We start from the raw sequence: 15,379 nt of genomic DNA, 5'->3' as shown, positions 1-15,379 counted from the left end.
TCCTCCTCACCCCCCACCCCCGACGGCAGACTAGGCTGGAAAAGTGCCCTCTCTCCCCGCTGCAGCTGAGCTGCTCAGAAACATCCACCCAGCATGGAGACAGTTTCTAACTGCCTAGTGTCGAGTAGGCCTCAGCTTTCAGCAGAGGCTTCCCCTGGCCACTTTTGGAGTAAAGCACATCTCTTTCAGTGGTTGTGGCCACAAGGCCGTATATTCTCTGAGATAAGCACAGCCGCTGCCTGACCCACCGCTGCCAAACACCACACCAAGTAGCTGAACGCTTTCGCCACCTTCTGGTCAAAGATAGTTACTGCATCTGGAGTAAAAATCAGGTAAAACTATGGCGGAATATTTATCATTTGCTAAAATTGCTCTGTCTTTAGCATATTGGACACAGAGCCAAGCTTATCATCCAATTTTTGTTCCACTTGCTGCACAATTGTGGTCTGACCTAATCTGTTCCCTAAAACCTCATTGCATAAAGCTGTTATTTCCTGCAAGCAGGTGGTGAGGTTATCTCTGTCCCTGTTCCCGAGCCCTCTGGCTAATGGTTTTATTTGTACCAGCAAGCTAACTGCCATCACAGCATATAGGCCAGTAATTGGCAAATTAGCATCCTCCTCAAACATTGAATTCACATAATAAGCAAAAATATTACCAATTTTAGCAAATGATAAAAATTCTACCATGATTTTACCTGATTTTTACTCCAGATGCAGTAACTATCTTTGACCAGTGGGTGGCACAGGTGTTCAGTTAATCTGCAGCATTTGGCAGTGTTGGGTGGCAGCTGTGGAGAGAGGTCACAAAAGCGACTGCGCTTATCTTAGAGAGTATATGGCCCTGCGGCACAACCACTGAATGAGGAGCAGCTTTAAGACCACTGCACAGACCCTCCTGAGAGCCGAGACATATTGGGTTCAAGGGCTGGAGGCCTCTGGGCGTGGGTAAACCGCAGTCCAAGCTGGTCCAGAGAGCATGGTGGAAAAACCGTAGGAGTCTCAGAGCTGGGAGCAGCTCAGCAGCAGCGGGTTCGGCTGCTAGACAGGAGCACCTGTGGATAGAGGGCGCTTTCCGGGCCTAGGCCGCAGGCCTGGTGGGTCCCACAGCCTGTCCCAAATGGACTGTGGGTTTCCAATATCCCACTCCTGACAACCAGATATAGTGGGGAATTACCAATATGGAGCAAAGTAGAAATATAAGAGTATTTAATAGGGAAAAGCCTTACTTACAGAGCGACCTAGCCAGCTGGCATGGCAGCAGTCTGTCCAGCAAGTACCAAAGTGAAACTGAAAGAGAAATGCAGTCCCCTGAAAGTCTCACTCTATGTCACCCTGACCACGCCCTTGCAAACATGGTAGGCACACCTGTAGCCAGGCCCTAAGTAGGTGTTGCTACAGCTTCCCCTACATAATGTGACATGCTATCTTTTATTACTAACTACAGAACTTGTTACAGAGCAGGAAGACATGCAAATAAGTCCTCTCCCCTCCCATGATAACCAGTCCCGCGCTGACCCTGAAGCTCAGACAAAGGAGCCCAACCCTGGAATCTCAGGTCTTCACACTCAGTGATCAGCACTTAGCAGAGTTCACAGCATGGATTTGGAGCTGATTTGGGTTTTCCTTGTTGCTCTTTTAAAAGGTGATTAATGGAGATGAGATACGGAGTGTGTTAGTGGATATGAGCTCGATGGAGCCTGTGTGGCATTTTACTGACGGTAGTCTCTGGGTTTGCAGGTGTCCAGTGCGAGGAGCACCTGGTGTATTTTGGGGGTGACCTGGAAAAGCCGGGGGTCCCTGAGACTCTCCTGTGTAGCCTCTGGATTCACCTTTACTAGCTACTGGATGAAACGGGTTCACCAAGCTCCAGGGAAGGGGCTGGAGTGGGTTGCAGACATTAATGGAGACAGCAGTGCCAAAAGGTATGTGCCGTTGGTGAAGGGACGATTCGCCATCTCCAGAGACAATGGCAAGAGTGCTCTGTACCTGCAAAGGAACAATCTAATGACTGAGGACACGGCCACCTATTACTGTGCAAGCTACACAATGATGAAACTTAAGTGTGAACCCGGACATAAACCTCATCTTGAGACCACCAGGGGGCGCAGTGCTCAAAAAGACACAGATTCAGTCCAGGAGATGATACAGATGAGATGTGATCCTCTCAGGTGTCTGGGCTCCACTTTTCCTTGCTGTTTCAGGGAAATTCTCTCTACACGTGTGCTCTGAAGGGATACAGTGTCCTCAATACATCACGTCTTCTCCCTGTACTATTTTAAGAATGAAGCACAGTCCCCCATGTACAAGATGCAAACTGACAGCTCTGAGGACATAAAGGACCCTGACATAGTCATTGAAATCACATGATAAGGAATTCCGTGGACATTCCTGAATCTCTTCTTACTCTTTGCAGAGCCTTGGTCAAATTTCTTGATTACAATACTCATGAATGTGTGTTTAAGGGAAAACCAGGAGGAAGTTTGTGCAAAGATCATTAGACCATCAACCCTGGCAGGTCTGGAACCTCCCCTCTCTACTCTCCCTGAGGACTGTGCACTTCAGTTCAGATGTGACCCAGCTGTGCTTTTAGCTAACTCTGTTCATTACTCCATGACTTTCATCTCTGTTCATCATGGAAAATTGTATAAAACGAGCCCATCAGGAAAAGTTCCTGAGAAATGAGATTAAGCAAGAATCTATTTACCTAGAAAGTCACTTGCACACATGCACGTGTACGCACAGGCACACGCACACACACACACACACACACACACACACACACACACACACACCTACGATCACGTGCACACAGAGAGAGACACAAATACACAATTTGCCATCATAGATCACATTGTATCTATCTGTGATACATTTAGCTGAGAGCCACAGAAATTCTAACTTCAGTCTCTGCAAATTCACCTCACTGTGCAAACTGCTAAGGACACCTATCTTAGTTACTTTTCTAGTGTTCTGATAAAATACCCTGACCAAGGCATTGTAAAAATAGAAGCAATTCATTGGGCTTACAGCTCAGAGCTTTACAGTGGATGATGGCTGAATAAAGGCTTAGTGACTTGATCGTCAGCTGAGAGATAATAGCTTGATCTATGAGCAAGAACCAGTGGTCTCTGAAACAGCATGGGTCTGTAGAATCCCCAGGGATCTCCCAATGACACACTTTCCTCAACAAGGTCACACTTCCTAACCTTTACAAACAGTTCCAACAAGTGAGAACCAAGGATTCAAACCTGTGAGCCTATGAGGGACCACCTCACTTTCAGTCCCTGAAGGACTCTCAGTTTAGGCGATTAGTAAGGTCTGAGCAAGATGGAGGCTGGAAGGGAAGGTGGGACTTTTTCTTAGTGATACCAAGATGTGACTGACTCTGTCAACTGAATCTATTTATGTTGGGGCAGCTGTAACAGAGTGGGTCCATGAAAAGTTTTCTATCACATGTGATGCTCATGATGTGTAAAGAAGCAAATTCCATAGGAATCAACTCATGAAACAGGAAACTGATATTTTAGGCTCAGGTCATATCTCAGGGACAGAGAGGAACCTGAAGTTTGCAGTAGAGTTTGGCCAGCTGCCCAAAAGATCTGCTTCAATATCCTATTTTTAAGAAGAGCTACATAAGTCAGGTGGTGATGGTGGTGCACTCATTTAATCCCAGCATATGGGAGGCTGAGGTCAGTCAATCTCTGTGAGTTGGAGGCCAGCCTGGTATACAGAACAAGTTCCAGGACAGGCTCAGAAAATATGTAGGGAATCCCTGTCCCAAAAAACATAAACAAACAAACACAGAATAGTAACACGTTCCTGCAACTGATCAAATTTAAGAAACTTTCCTATGCAGGAACCTATGAAGAAGAGTAGTTAGAATGATTCTAAGAACCAGAGGTTGTAGAAAACATAAAGGAATCAGTGTTTTCCAGATACAACATGGCAGAAACACATGTAAACTCACAAAGTTGGTGACAGAATGATTCTCTGATGAACACGGAAGTGAATTCCGAGGTTGCTGTCCCACCCCACCACCAATTCTGCCCCCAAATGAGCACACAGAGACATTAATTATAAATCTGATGGGTGATGGCTAGGGCTTCTTACTGGCTAGCTCTCTCTTAATTATTGCCCCATTTCTTTCACTTTTTTTGGTTTTAGAGAAAGGGTTTCTCTGTGTAGCATTGGCGACTACTCTGGCATCGCTCTGGAGACCAGGCTGTCCAAGAAATCTGCCTGCCTCTGACTCCTGAGTGTTGGGATTAAAGGCGTGGGCCACCAATGCCCTGCTAATTATTATCCTATTTCTATTAAGCTAAATATTTAAATGTGGTCTTTTCTTACCAGACAATGTTCCAGTTCTGTTACTCCTCCCTTGATTGCATGGTGTCTCCTCTCAGGCCTCTCTGCTTAGCTCTTCCCAGAATTCTATTGATCTAGAAACCCAAACTATTATTCCTGCTTGGATAATGGGCAAACACTGTTTTATTTATCAACTAATACATGCATTCATAATGACAACCTGCACTCAGGAAGGCATCTCTTAGTGGATGTGAAAACAAGACTTTAGGACTTATCTGCTGTCTGCTGGAGAAGTCATTTGGAAGCCCAAACACCTCATCCTGCAGAGTTAGATCTACAGCCTTAGATCTACAGTCATGGCAGGCCTGCAGGAGAGGTTGATACATAGTGTGCAAAAACTTGTGGAATGAATCAACCAATATACAGATTACATTTAAGGCCCACTCCATGCGATGGAACCAATCCTGACACTATGGTGGCCAAGAACCTAAGATTAAACAAGTGAGACCTGGGGAATAACAAATATTCAGTTATCCTAAAGGAACTAGAAATAAAATAACTCCAGTGAATTCCCCTATATACATAGATCAGTGTCTTGCTCATTCATTATCATAGAGCCTACTGCAATATTCAGGAATACAAAGAATACCTGGAGAATGTGTGAAAAGTGAGAGACCTTGGAACATTTAATGTGATGTCTTCTTCAATTCTGTCCCCACAGAGCTTATGGAACCCTGCAAAAGAGGATGCTCACAGATAATAAATTCCAGAGGGAATGGAGGACACCAAGGAGACAAAGCTTTCCAGACACAACAGGATTGATGCAGATGTGAACTCACTGTTGTTGTTATTTAAGAAAAGCAGAAAATGAAAGAATTCAAATTCTCCCTATTTAGGAGCATTGGAAAATTCCAATCACATTCATTACCCCCCACCTGAAACCAGTTTGGTCACCAAGAGGACCAAGTATCTCAGGGTGCCATTCTATCTTTAAATTGAGAGAATAGTGACTGTTATTATTACAGAGTCTGCACAGGACTCGGGAATGTCTGCCTCCTCACAAAGGATTAGGACTTGGACCTCAGCATCCTGCTGCCTGATCCAGGTTTCCTCCACCTCCTTCTTCTCCAGCTGAACTAAGTCCTTATCTATGAAGAACCCTGCTCATGAATATGCAAATCATGTGAGCCTATGGTGGTAAATTCAGGGATGTCCTCACCACCAAATTCACATGATCAGTGTCCTGAGAGCACTATGTGTTCATTCCTCTGCTCCCTGTAATTGGATTGTCTTTGTCACAAGTTCTAGATTGACACTAACTGACATAGATTGTAACCACTGTAAAGTGCGTGACACACTGACCCCAACACTTTGTTCTTAGAAGCAGAAGGGCAAGTGAGGACCTCTCTTGGGTTTTCCATCTGTTATAACTTTGGCATGTCTGAATCCAATCAGTTCTGTCAGTGTATGCTTTTTTGGTTTTGTTATGGTTTTATATAGAACACACATTCTGGTTATGCAAAGGCTGAATTCCAAGAACAGAAGTAATTCTGCCATTGGTAACATGGCTACAATCTAAATATTTTCATCAAAATAACTACAACAACAATAAAGTGAGATTATCTCCATTGAACACTTTAAAAAAAACTCAGATCTGACTCAACAAGTTGTATAAATATTTGCCCTGAGTAGCAAAAACAGTTTTTCTCATCTGACCTGGCTCCGCTCACATACATGAACACAGTCAGGTGGAGAATTGGTTGGAATTTCTGTTTTCCTGCCATTGTAATTATTTTTCTCCTGGAATTTTTTTCTCAAAGTTTATTCTTATCCTTCCTTAACTTCTGGGCCTTTTTTTTTAGCTGATCACAGAATACTTAGGAAGTGTCTCCTACTCCAAGTAAAGGTGGAGAGAATTTACTTGTCCTCCAAGGTATATTGCCCTCCTACTCTAACCTGTGCAAAGTAAAGTTTGAACACCATCATGAAGAACTCCATTTGTCTAATATAAACATCAGTGTCAGGATATATAGGAAAGAGGGTTCCCTTTTTTTGTCAATTCTGGGAACCATCAACAGAAAGACTAATATTGGTATGGATGTTGGGCTGCTGTTACATGTGAACTTTCTGTTCCCATGCAAGTTTTGCAGGGCTGACTTCTGTGGGAAAAGACTGGATTTCTGAAGGGCAGACATAGCTTTGATCTTCCACAGAACTCCATCTTACGGCTGCCATGTTTCATCCAAGTCTCACAATATTTCTAGGAAAATCTCCTGACCTGTACAGGATGGCTGAGACAGAATAAATTGTCTACAAACACTGAAGAGCAACCCCTACATGGGAGTGAGGAATACCAAATGGAGACTATGTTATATCAAAGTTAACAAAGAGGGACAGTCCAATATTATATCAAGTGTATAGAACAACATCATTGCTAAATGTGATTGTTGTGAGACAGCAAAAGGGAAAACCAAAATATATTAGTGATGCAGACCCTGGGGAGTAAGAGCAGAGGGGCGAGAAAGTGTGTTCTCTCAATCTACTCAAGATTTATTCCTCTGAGTTAACCACACACAAGGCTCAGAACACCGTCTCCTATGGCAGTTAGAACCCTACTCCAGAAGGACACAAGATCAGTTAGTTCCTAGAATGTATGTCACTCTCCTGGGAATGCTACAAAAGCAGAAAAGACCCCATTCAAAGGCTCTCTCCCTCACCATGAAGACAGTTTTTCTCACAATGGAAAACTAGAACTTGTGTGTTGACAGTAGATGGAGTTATAGAGCTGAAAGAAGTGTACATGTAATCCAGAATTTATCAACAATTATAACATATTTTAAATGAAAAATGAGATTTCTCTAAGGGAGTCTAACTAGGAAAACCAAACACCCCTGAGCATGTGGTACAGGTCCATCAGCTGATGTCATCAGGATCCAATCCTAATGCATTTGGGAGGTCCCTTGTATTATGATGTCACAGGGCTTTATTAACATTTTATACATTTATATCTATGTCTTATTTTGTCCTAGAGTTCCTTCTTCTCATATAGTAAAGCTTCTAATTATGTTTTTATGGGATTCCTGAATATGTAAATTAGGTGCTCTCTGCATCCACACCTGTTTCTTGTGCCATTTCTTGGGCTCTTTTCTTCAGTTTTTTGTTTGATTTGTTTTGTCCTGTCCAATGTCTTAGTTTGTTTTTATCTTATTTTGATTTATTCTGTTTCATTCACTAGAAACCTTGTTGTCTACAAAAGTTGAGGAGGAGGAGGGAGTGTGGGATGCTGCTGATTCTATCAGCAGGTGTTTCCTCTACATTCAACTGTCTGGATGGAGCGAGAAGTAGGTGTGGACCTGTGCTACAAGATCATGACAGCGTGCTGACTTTCTGGGAAAGACAGAAACCCATCTCATGTGTGGAAAAGGGGAAAAATTGAGCAGTGTGGTCTTCCTAATCAGAAACCACTAACTCATGAACACAAATGTCCAAAGAAGGTTATCAATGACCTTACAAACACAGGAGCAGCAACTATGGTTATGGAGGATTATTCCTAAAAGCCAGGACTTGGAAACAACCTAGATGCCTCTCAACTGAAGAATGGATAATGAAAATGTGGTACATTAACACAATGGAGTACTCTCAGTGCTGAGAAAAATGACATCCAAAAATTTTCAGGCAAATGCAAAGAACTAGGAAAAAACCCATCATGAGTGAGCTAATCCAAGCCCAGAAAGACAAGTATAGTATATACTCACTCATAAATGGAAAAAAGACATAAAGCAAAAGATATTCAGCATACAATCCACAACCTCTAAAGCCAAACCCTCTTCCAGAAACAGATGGAGTCAAATGTAGAAATCAACAACTAATTTTTGGGCCAAGCTCCTGGAGTACAATAGAAGTGAGCTAGGAGCAAGAATATGAACAAAGGAGTCAACACCAAGATGGGGAAACCTCCAGAATCATTTTACTTGAGCTAGTGAGACATCAATGACCCTGGTCCAACAAATGGGGAACCTGCCTAAGATGGATCTAGACCCCCTTAATATAGGTGATGATGGTGTGACTGGGACAACTTATGAGGCCACTGGCAATGGGTCTAAGATCTAACTTTAATGCACAAACTAACTTAGTGGAGCCCTCTCTCTACGTGGAGAGATGCTTTGCTCAGGAAAGACACAGGGGTGTGGGGATGGGCAGGTGCCCTAGTGCTGCCTCAATGAGATGATTGGCAAGACAGTAGAATTCTAGGGATCCCTTACCCTCTCTGAGGCGAAGGTGGAAAGTTGCAGGTGATGGGGGAACAGGAGGAGAGACTATAGGGGGCAATGTTATTGGGATGCAAAAAATAAATTAATAATGTTTTAAAAAGAATAATACATAAAATGTTAAGAAATACTTTGGTTGAGTAAGATGCAAAATACAGGAGCAGAAGAATTTGGTGGGGGTATTGTGCTAGGGAGCAGTGGTGGGGTTATGCCAGTATGTGTTTCTTGTGATCCCTGTAGTCCCCATGCTCTCTTATTCTAGACTCACACGATAGGAAGTCAGACACAGTGAGGGCCAAGTTGTAATAAGTAAATGGAGTGGTATCCACCTTCTTCTTTAATAAAGACAAGTCTGACTCCCCACATGCAAATTCATCTTCTAGATCTAAGTTAAATCCCCCCCTGGGCTATGGGAGCTCACATCTCTCTCACAGGAGGCTGACCTCTGAGAAAAGGGGGTGTAGCCTAAAAGATGAGACTGTTGTGTCTTCTGTACCTGGTGACAGCCCTTCCTGGTGAGTGTGACCATTTCATACATGTGTCCATGAGGGGATGTGACATCATGTGATTGACAGAATTGACTCTTCCTGTTTGCAGGTGTCCTGTCCCAGATCCAGCTTCAGGAGTCAGGACCTGGCCTGGTGAAGCCATCACAGTCGCTGTCCCTCACTTGCTCTGTCACTGGTGAATCCATCACCAGTGGTTACGAATGGAGCTGGATCAGGCAGTTCCCAGGGAAGAAGCTGGAGTGGATGGGGGCATAGGTTATGGTGGCACCTACTACAACCCATCCCTCAAGAGCCGCATCTCCATCACCAGAGACACAGCCAAGAACCAGTTCTTCCTGCAGCTGAACTCTGTGACCACTGAGGACACAGCCACATATTACTGTGCAAGACACACAGTGAGGGGACTTCAGCATGAGCCCAGACAAAAACCTCCCTGCAGAGGAGCTCTGGGCCAGCAGGGGGCGCTCAGCCCTTACCAACCCTAAGAACTCAGAGCAGGGAATGAAAAACACCTGGTTTGCTCTGATTTTCTTCCCACTCCCTAAGCACAGAGAACACAGTGAGTCTTTTGTTTCTCTGTTGCTGAAATGCCGTGTTTGTTTATTTGTTCCTCATTCTGTCTCTGAAGACAGGATACACAGTAGTATTTCTTGTACTTTTGATTGTGAATCTAACCCAAACCAGCTGAGCCATCTCTCTGGTCTTAGGAATTTTTCTTTTAAATAAAACCATGTTTTGAAAGACAGCTCACCTTGGCCTTACAGTAGTTTAACCATTAAAAAATTAATTCTATGTTGGGTTCTCCATTACTTCCATCCTTGGATACATCTGAATGTCATAGCACTTCCTAGATTATTGACAGGAAGCAGTTGTGGCTGTGCCTAAGGAATGTGCCACAGACTGAGTGGGGTCCACACATCACTGCAGCTGTGTGACCCACCCCACAAGGCAGGGCAGGGATTTCCTGAAGTGAACTGCACATGGCTGAGGTACAAAGTGTGTAGTGACGTTGGTACTCACTCCCATTGCTGGGATATATTGTCCAAACAGTACTTAAATTTGCACTGTAATTAAAACCATCAAATTGAACAAATCCTCCTGTGTTTACACTCATAAATACTATTTTTAACTGTGTCAAAAAGAAGGTACTGGACTACTGGAGACAGAATTTGCAATAGGGACTTGAACCCCAGCATCAGCATTGGTAGGGATACCTCAATCACCAAGTTTTCTTAAATGAACCTCCTGCCATGACCTACTGTTCCAGAGGTACAGGAGGAGACTTCAGTGTGAAGTCACACACAAGCCTCCCTACACAGGAGCTTGGGAACAACACAGTTCCTTAAGAAATGCTGGAGCTACTCAGAAATAGTAGATGGCCCTCTGATGACAGGCAGTTCTCATTTGACACCATGTACTTCCCTGTAAATAAGTGTACGTCTGATTACATTTTAGAATACGTGGTTTCTTCTTCCTGTTCAAATAATCTTCTAGGGACCCTTGGCCATGTCCTATTCTATCACAGTTACTACTGTTTCCATTTTACTATGCATACAATGATTTCCCCATGGAGAATCTAAGATATGTGTTTGCAACCTGCTGTCAGAATAAAAACAAAAATAAAACTCCTTGATTTTCCACAGTGTCTATAATTTTAAGACTTGGTGATGAAAGGTTTAGATGGAAATCATGGGGAAATTTAAATGATCTGAAAACCTTACTATTTATTTCCCATCTTGGGGAACAGAATCCAAATCTTCCATGAATGAATGTGACTACCTCAGAAAGTTGGGAAAACAGGGTGTTTCCAAAGTCCAATTTGTTAAAGCTCTGGAAGGATGCAGGTATTTCACAGTTTTACATAATTGTATTGGAAATTTGCATCCTTGTAAAGATTACAGTGCAACTCAGTCCCATGCAATGATTCCTTTGCAGGGGTTTCTTGTTCCCCTTCTTGTGGAAACTCTAAGTTTCCATTGTGTACAAGCCAGGTAATGTCATCTAAGGTCTCTGTTCTATCTCCTTTCCATTGGCAACAGGGTCCTTATCTCTGTTTTCTGCTTTCCGCTGCTGTTTTCTTGTTCATGTTGCCTGCATGCTCACTGCTGTGAACACTTTGACTCAGCTGAAGGTAGGAAAGCTGCAGTGTTTACAGATGAGTTAGAGAAGGATCAATGGGAAAAGTTTTGGTTGGTGCTAATTCAGTGTTAATAACAGATTACAGGAATCTGGAAAAGGAAAAGAAAATCTACTTTTCTAGGCCTGAGTGTTCTCTGGATACTATTATAGTGACCGAAGCTATGTGTCAAGAAGTTTTAGTGACCAAACAGACTATAGAATGTGAGATTACTGATATCAAGGCAAACAGAGTTAGTGAAAAGCACAGTGTGATGATGAAGACCAAGAGATCCACTGCCTTAATGTTCCCTAACACCAGGTTGAGGTCAGCCCACATTGCTGCCAGTGACATATGCTAACCACAGTGAACCTGCATTTTAGGCACAATATAGACACCAGGAGTCTGTTGGTTTAACTTTCAATATCTCCCAAATTTCTGCTTTTATTTGGGCAAATATTTCCTCAACAACCATATGAGTCCAGTTGACACAAACCTTGAAATCACCAGCACTTACTCACCAAGCTATGGTTTCCTGATTATGGTCAGTGAGAAAAGAATTTAAACAGGCCAGGATGGAAAGACCACAAAAAGGCTGAAGCTTGACAAGTTCATTACTAGCAATCCAAACTTTTATATTTATCATTCTGATTAGAGGATTAAAATGTGTAAGGAAACCTTATATTTTACAAAGATGCTAAATCTATACAATGGAGAAAAGATAGCATCTTCAACAAATGGTGCTGGCACAACTGGATTCAGACATGCAGAAGATTGCAGAGAGATCCATATCTGTCAACATGCACAAAACTGGATCAAAGATCTCAACGTAAATCCAGCCACACTGAATCTTCTAGAAGAGAAAGTGGGAGATACCCTTGAAGGAATTGGCTCAGGAGACTGCTTCCTAAACTTTACAACAGAGGCACAGGCATTGGGATCTGCAATTAATAAATGGGACCTCCAGAAACTGAGAAGCTTCTGTAAGGCAAAGGACACAGTCAGTAAGACAAAATGACAGCCCACAGAATGGGAAAAGATCTTCACCAACCCCACATCTGACAGAGGGCTGATTTCCAAAATATACAATGAACTGAAGAAGCTAGCCACCAAAGCACCAAACAATGAAATTAAAAAGTGAGCTGCAGAACTGAATAGAGAATTCTCAACAGAGGAATCTGAAATGACTGAAAGACACTTAAGAAAGTGCTCAAAAATCCTTGGCCATCAGAGAAATGCAACTCAAAACAACTCTGAGATACCATCTTACACTGGCCAGAATGGCTAAAATCAAAAACACCAATGACAATCTATGCTGGAGAAGATGTGGAGAAAAAGGAACACTCCTCCATTGCTGGTGGGAGTGTGAAATTGTAAGACCACTTTGGAAATCAGTATGGTGGTTACTCAGAAAAATGGGAATCAGTCTACTTCAAGATCCAGCAATTCCTCTCCTGGGCATATACCCAAATAATGCACATACATACAACAAGGACATATGTTCAACCATGTTCATAGCAGCATTGTTTGTAATAGCCAGAACGTAGATGCCCTCAACTGAAGAATGGATAGAGAAAATGTAGTTCATTTATACAATGGAGTACTACACAGCCGAAAAAAACAATGGAATCCTGAAATTTGCATGCAAATGGATGGAACTAGAAGAAACCATCCTGAGTGAGGTAACCCAGTAAAAAAAGACAAACATGTTAGGTACTCACTCATATATGAATTTTAGACATAGAGCAAAGGATTACCACCCTACAATCCTCTTCACCAAGGAAAGTAGGTAGCAAGAGGTACTCTAAGTGAAAAATGCATGGACCCCAGAGAATGGGAAGGGGCAGGGACTCCTGAGGTAATTGGGAGCATGAGGGTAGGGGAAAGGGAGCTGCCAGAATGAGTGGAGGAGAAGAGGAGAGGAGAGGAGGAAACAGAGGAACAGAAATGTTGAGTTGGGAGAAGAATAGAAGAGAGCAGGTTCAAGGAGAGTTCTGGCACTAGGGAGATTTCCAGAGATCTACAAGGATGATACCAACTGACAATCTAGACAATGGTAGAAAGGATAACCTCAATGTCCTTCCCCTATGATGAGAATGATGACTACCTTTATGCCATCCTAGAGCTCTCATCCAGTGGCTGATGGAAGCACAGGCAGACACCCACAGATGTACACTGAATGACCTCTGGAAATTAGTTGCAGAGAAGGAGGAATGAAGATCAAAGGGTTTGGTACCAGGCTGGTGAAACCCACAGAAATAGCTGGCCTGTACAAGGGGGAGCACATGGACCCCAGACTGCTGTCTTGGAGGCCAGTCCAGGACTGATCCAGACCCTGAACATGGATGTCAATTAGGAGGCCTCGGAACTCTAGGGGGCCACTGGTAATGGATCAGTATTTTTCCCTGGTGTAATAAGGGACTTTGAGAGCCCTTCCCACGTGAAGGGATGCTCTCTCAGCCTGGACACATGGGGAAGGCTTAGGCCCGGCCCAGGATGATGTGGTGGACTTTGGGGAGCCCCCTACCCTGCCTGGGGATTGGAGGGTGGATGGTGTGGGAGTGATGGGGAGGGGGAGGGGAGGGAGAGGGAGAAGTGATTGACCTGTGGAGCAAGCTTGTTCCTAATTTGAACTAATAAAAAATATAAAAAGTGTAGGGGAAGCTGTAGCCACGCCTACTTAGGGGCTGGCTACTGGTGTGCCTGACCATGCTTGGGAGGGTATGGTCAGGGTGAAGAAGAGCAATACTTGCATGGGACTGCGTTTTCTCTTTCGGTTTCACTTTTGTACTTGCTGTACAGACTGCTGACACGCCGGCTGGCTAGGTTGCTCTGCAAGTAAGGCTTTTCCCTATTAAATACCCTTATATTTCTACCTGACTCTGTATTGGTAATTTCCCACTATAACTGATTGTCAGGAGCGGGATATTGGAAACCTCCACCCCATTTGGGTCAGGCTGTGGGTCGGGCTGGCTACAGCTTCCCCTACAAAAAAAGTGTAAGGACATTTTCAAGAACAATGGAGCCATTAATCAGTAGGACGGAAATCAGATGAGGACTAGAGGGAAATGAAAGAGACACACTGACTGCAATCACAATGTTCAGCACAGTCTACATGGAGCTCAGCAGGCTGACCTCTGAGGTCTCTGCCATCTGTTATTGTTCATCAACACTTCAGTTGTGTTCTGACATCTGAGATGTGTCAGAAACATTGAAGTGGCAGGAAACTAACTTGGGGTGGAAGGGCAGGGAATAGTTACCTGAAGACTTTCTCAAAACGTGTGATCAAGTACTGAGGGAATGAACACACTATACCCAAGATTCAGAGAGCAGGAGTTTTAAATTAGAGAACTTGTTCCACACATTCCCTTGTCAATATCAATGTGAGTGTGTTTCTACCACAATTGAGTCACTAATTTATAGTACCAATGTACAGATGTTACATCCTCAGCTTGTGCACTTGGATCCAGGGAGGAGTAAATTATCCATTTCCTCAGAGATGATGCGGACTTGGCCCTCAGCATCCAGCTGTGCAATCCAGGTCACCTCCACCTCTTTCTCTAGCTGGACTGGGACCTTATCTAAGAAATACAGTGCTCATGAATATGCAAATTACCTAAATCAATATAAAGATGTTCACACCATCAACAATATATGGTCAGTGTCCTCTCCATAATCACTTAGAACACAGGTCCTCATCATGGGGTGGAGCTGGATCATTGTCTTCCTCCTGTCAGTAATTACAGGTAAGGAATTCCCAGTTCCTAACCTGAAGAAAGAACGGGCTGATGATGACAATGACATCCAATCTCCCTTTCTCTCTAAAGGTGTCCATTCCCAAGTCCAGCTGCAGCAGTCTGGGCCTGAGATTGTAAAGACAGGAGCCACGGCACAGTTTTCCTGCAAGACTTCAGGGTACGCCTTCATTGGGTACTATATTAACTGGGTGAAGCAGATTCCTGGACAGGGCCTGCAGTGGATTGGAAGAATTTATCCTGGAATTGGTAATACTGACTACAATCAAAGTTCCAGGGCAAGGCCACACTGACTGCAGACACATCCTCCAGCACAGCCTACATGGAGCTCAGCAGCCTGACATCTGAGGACTCTGCAGTCTATTACTGTGCAAGAGACACAGTGTTGCAACCACATCCTGAGTGTGTCAGAAACCCTGGAGGA

At 43.6% G+C, this 15,379-nt stretch overlaps 2 pseudogenes; both read left to right on the top strand.

The window, feature by feature from the left end:
* The first annotated feature begins 9,047 nt into the window (after positions 1-9,047).
* On the top strand, positions 9,048-9,470 carry LOC118238973 (annotated as a pseudogene).
* Positions 9,471-14,900: 5,430 nt separating this feature from the next.
* LOC118237669 overlaps positions 14,901-15,379 on the top strand; it is a 2,359-nt pseudogene continuing 1,880 nt past the window's right edge.

The sequence above is a fragment of the Cricetulus griseus genome, chromosome 5, assembly GCF_003668045.3.
Source record: "Cricetulus griseus strain 17A/GY chromosome 5, alternate assembly CriGri-PICRH-1.0, whole genome shotgun sequence".
NCBI classification, from domain to species: Eukaryota; Metazoa; Chordata; class Mammalia; order Rodentia; family Cricetidae; genus Cricetulus; species Cricetulus griseus.
The sequence above is the reverse complement of the archived record's forward strand: the minus strand, read 5'-3'. Positions and strand labels throughout refer to the sequence as shown.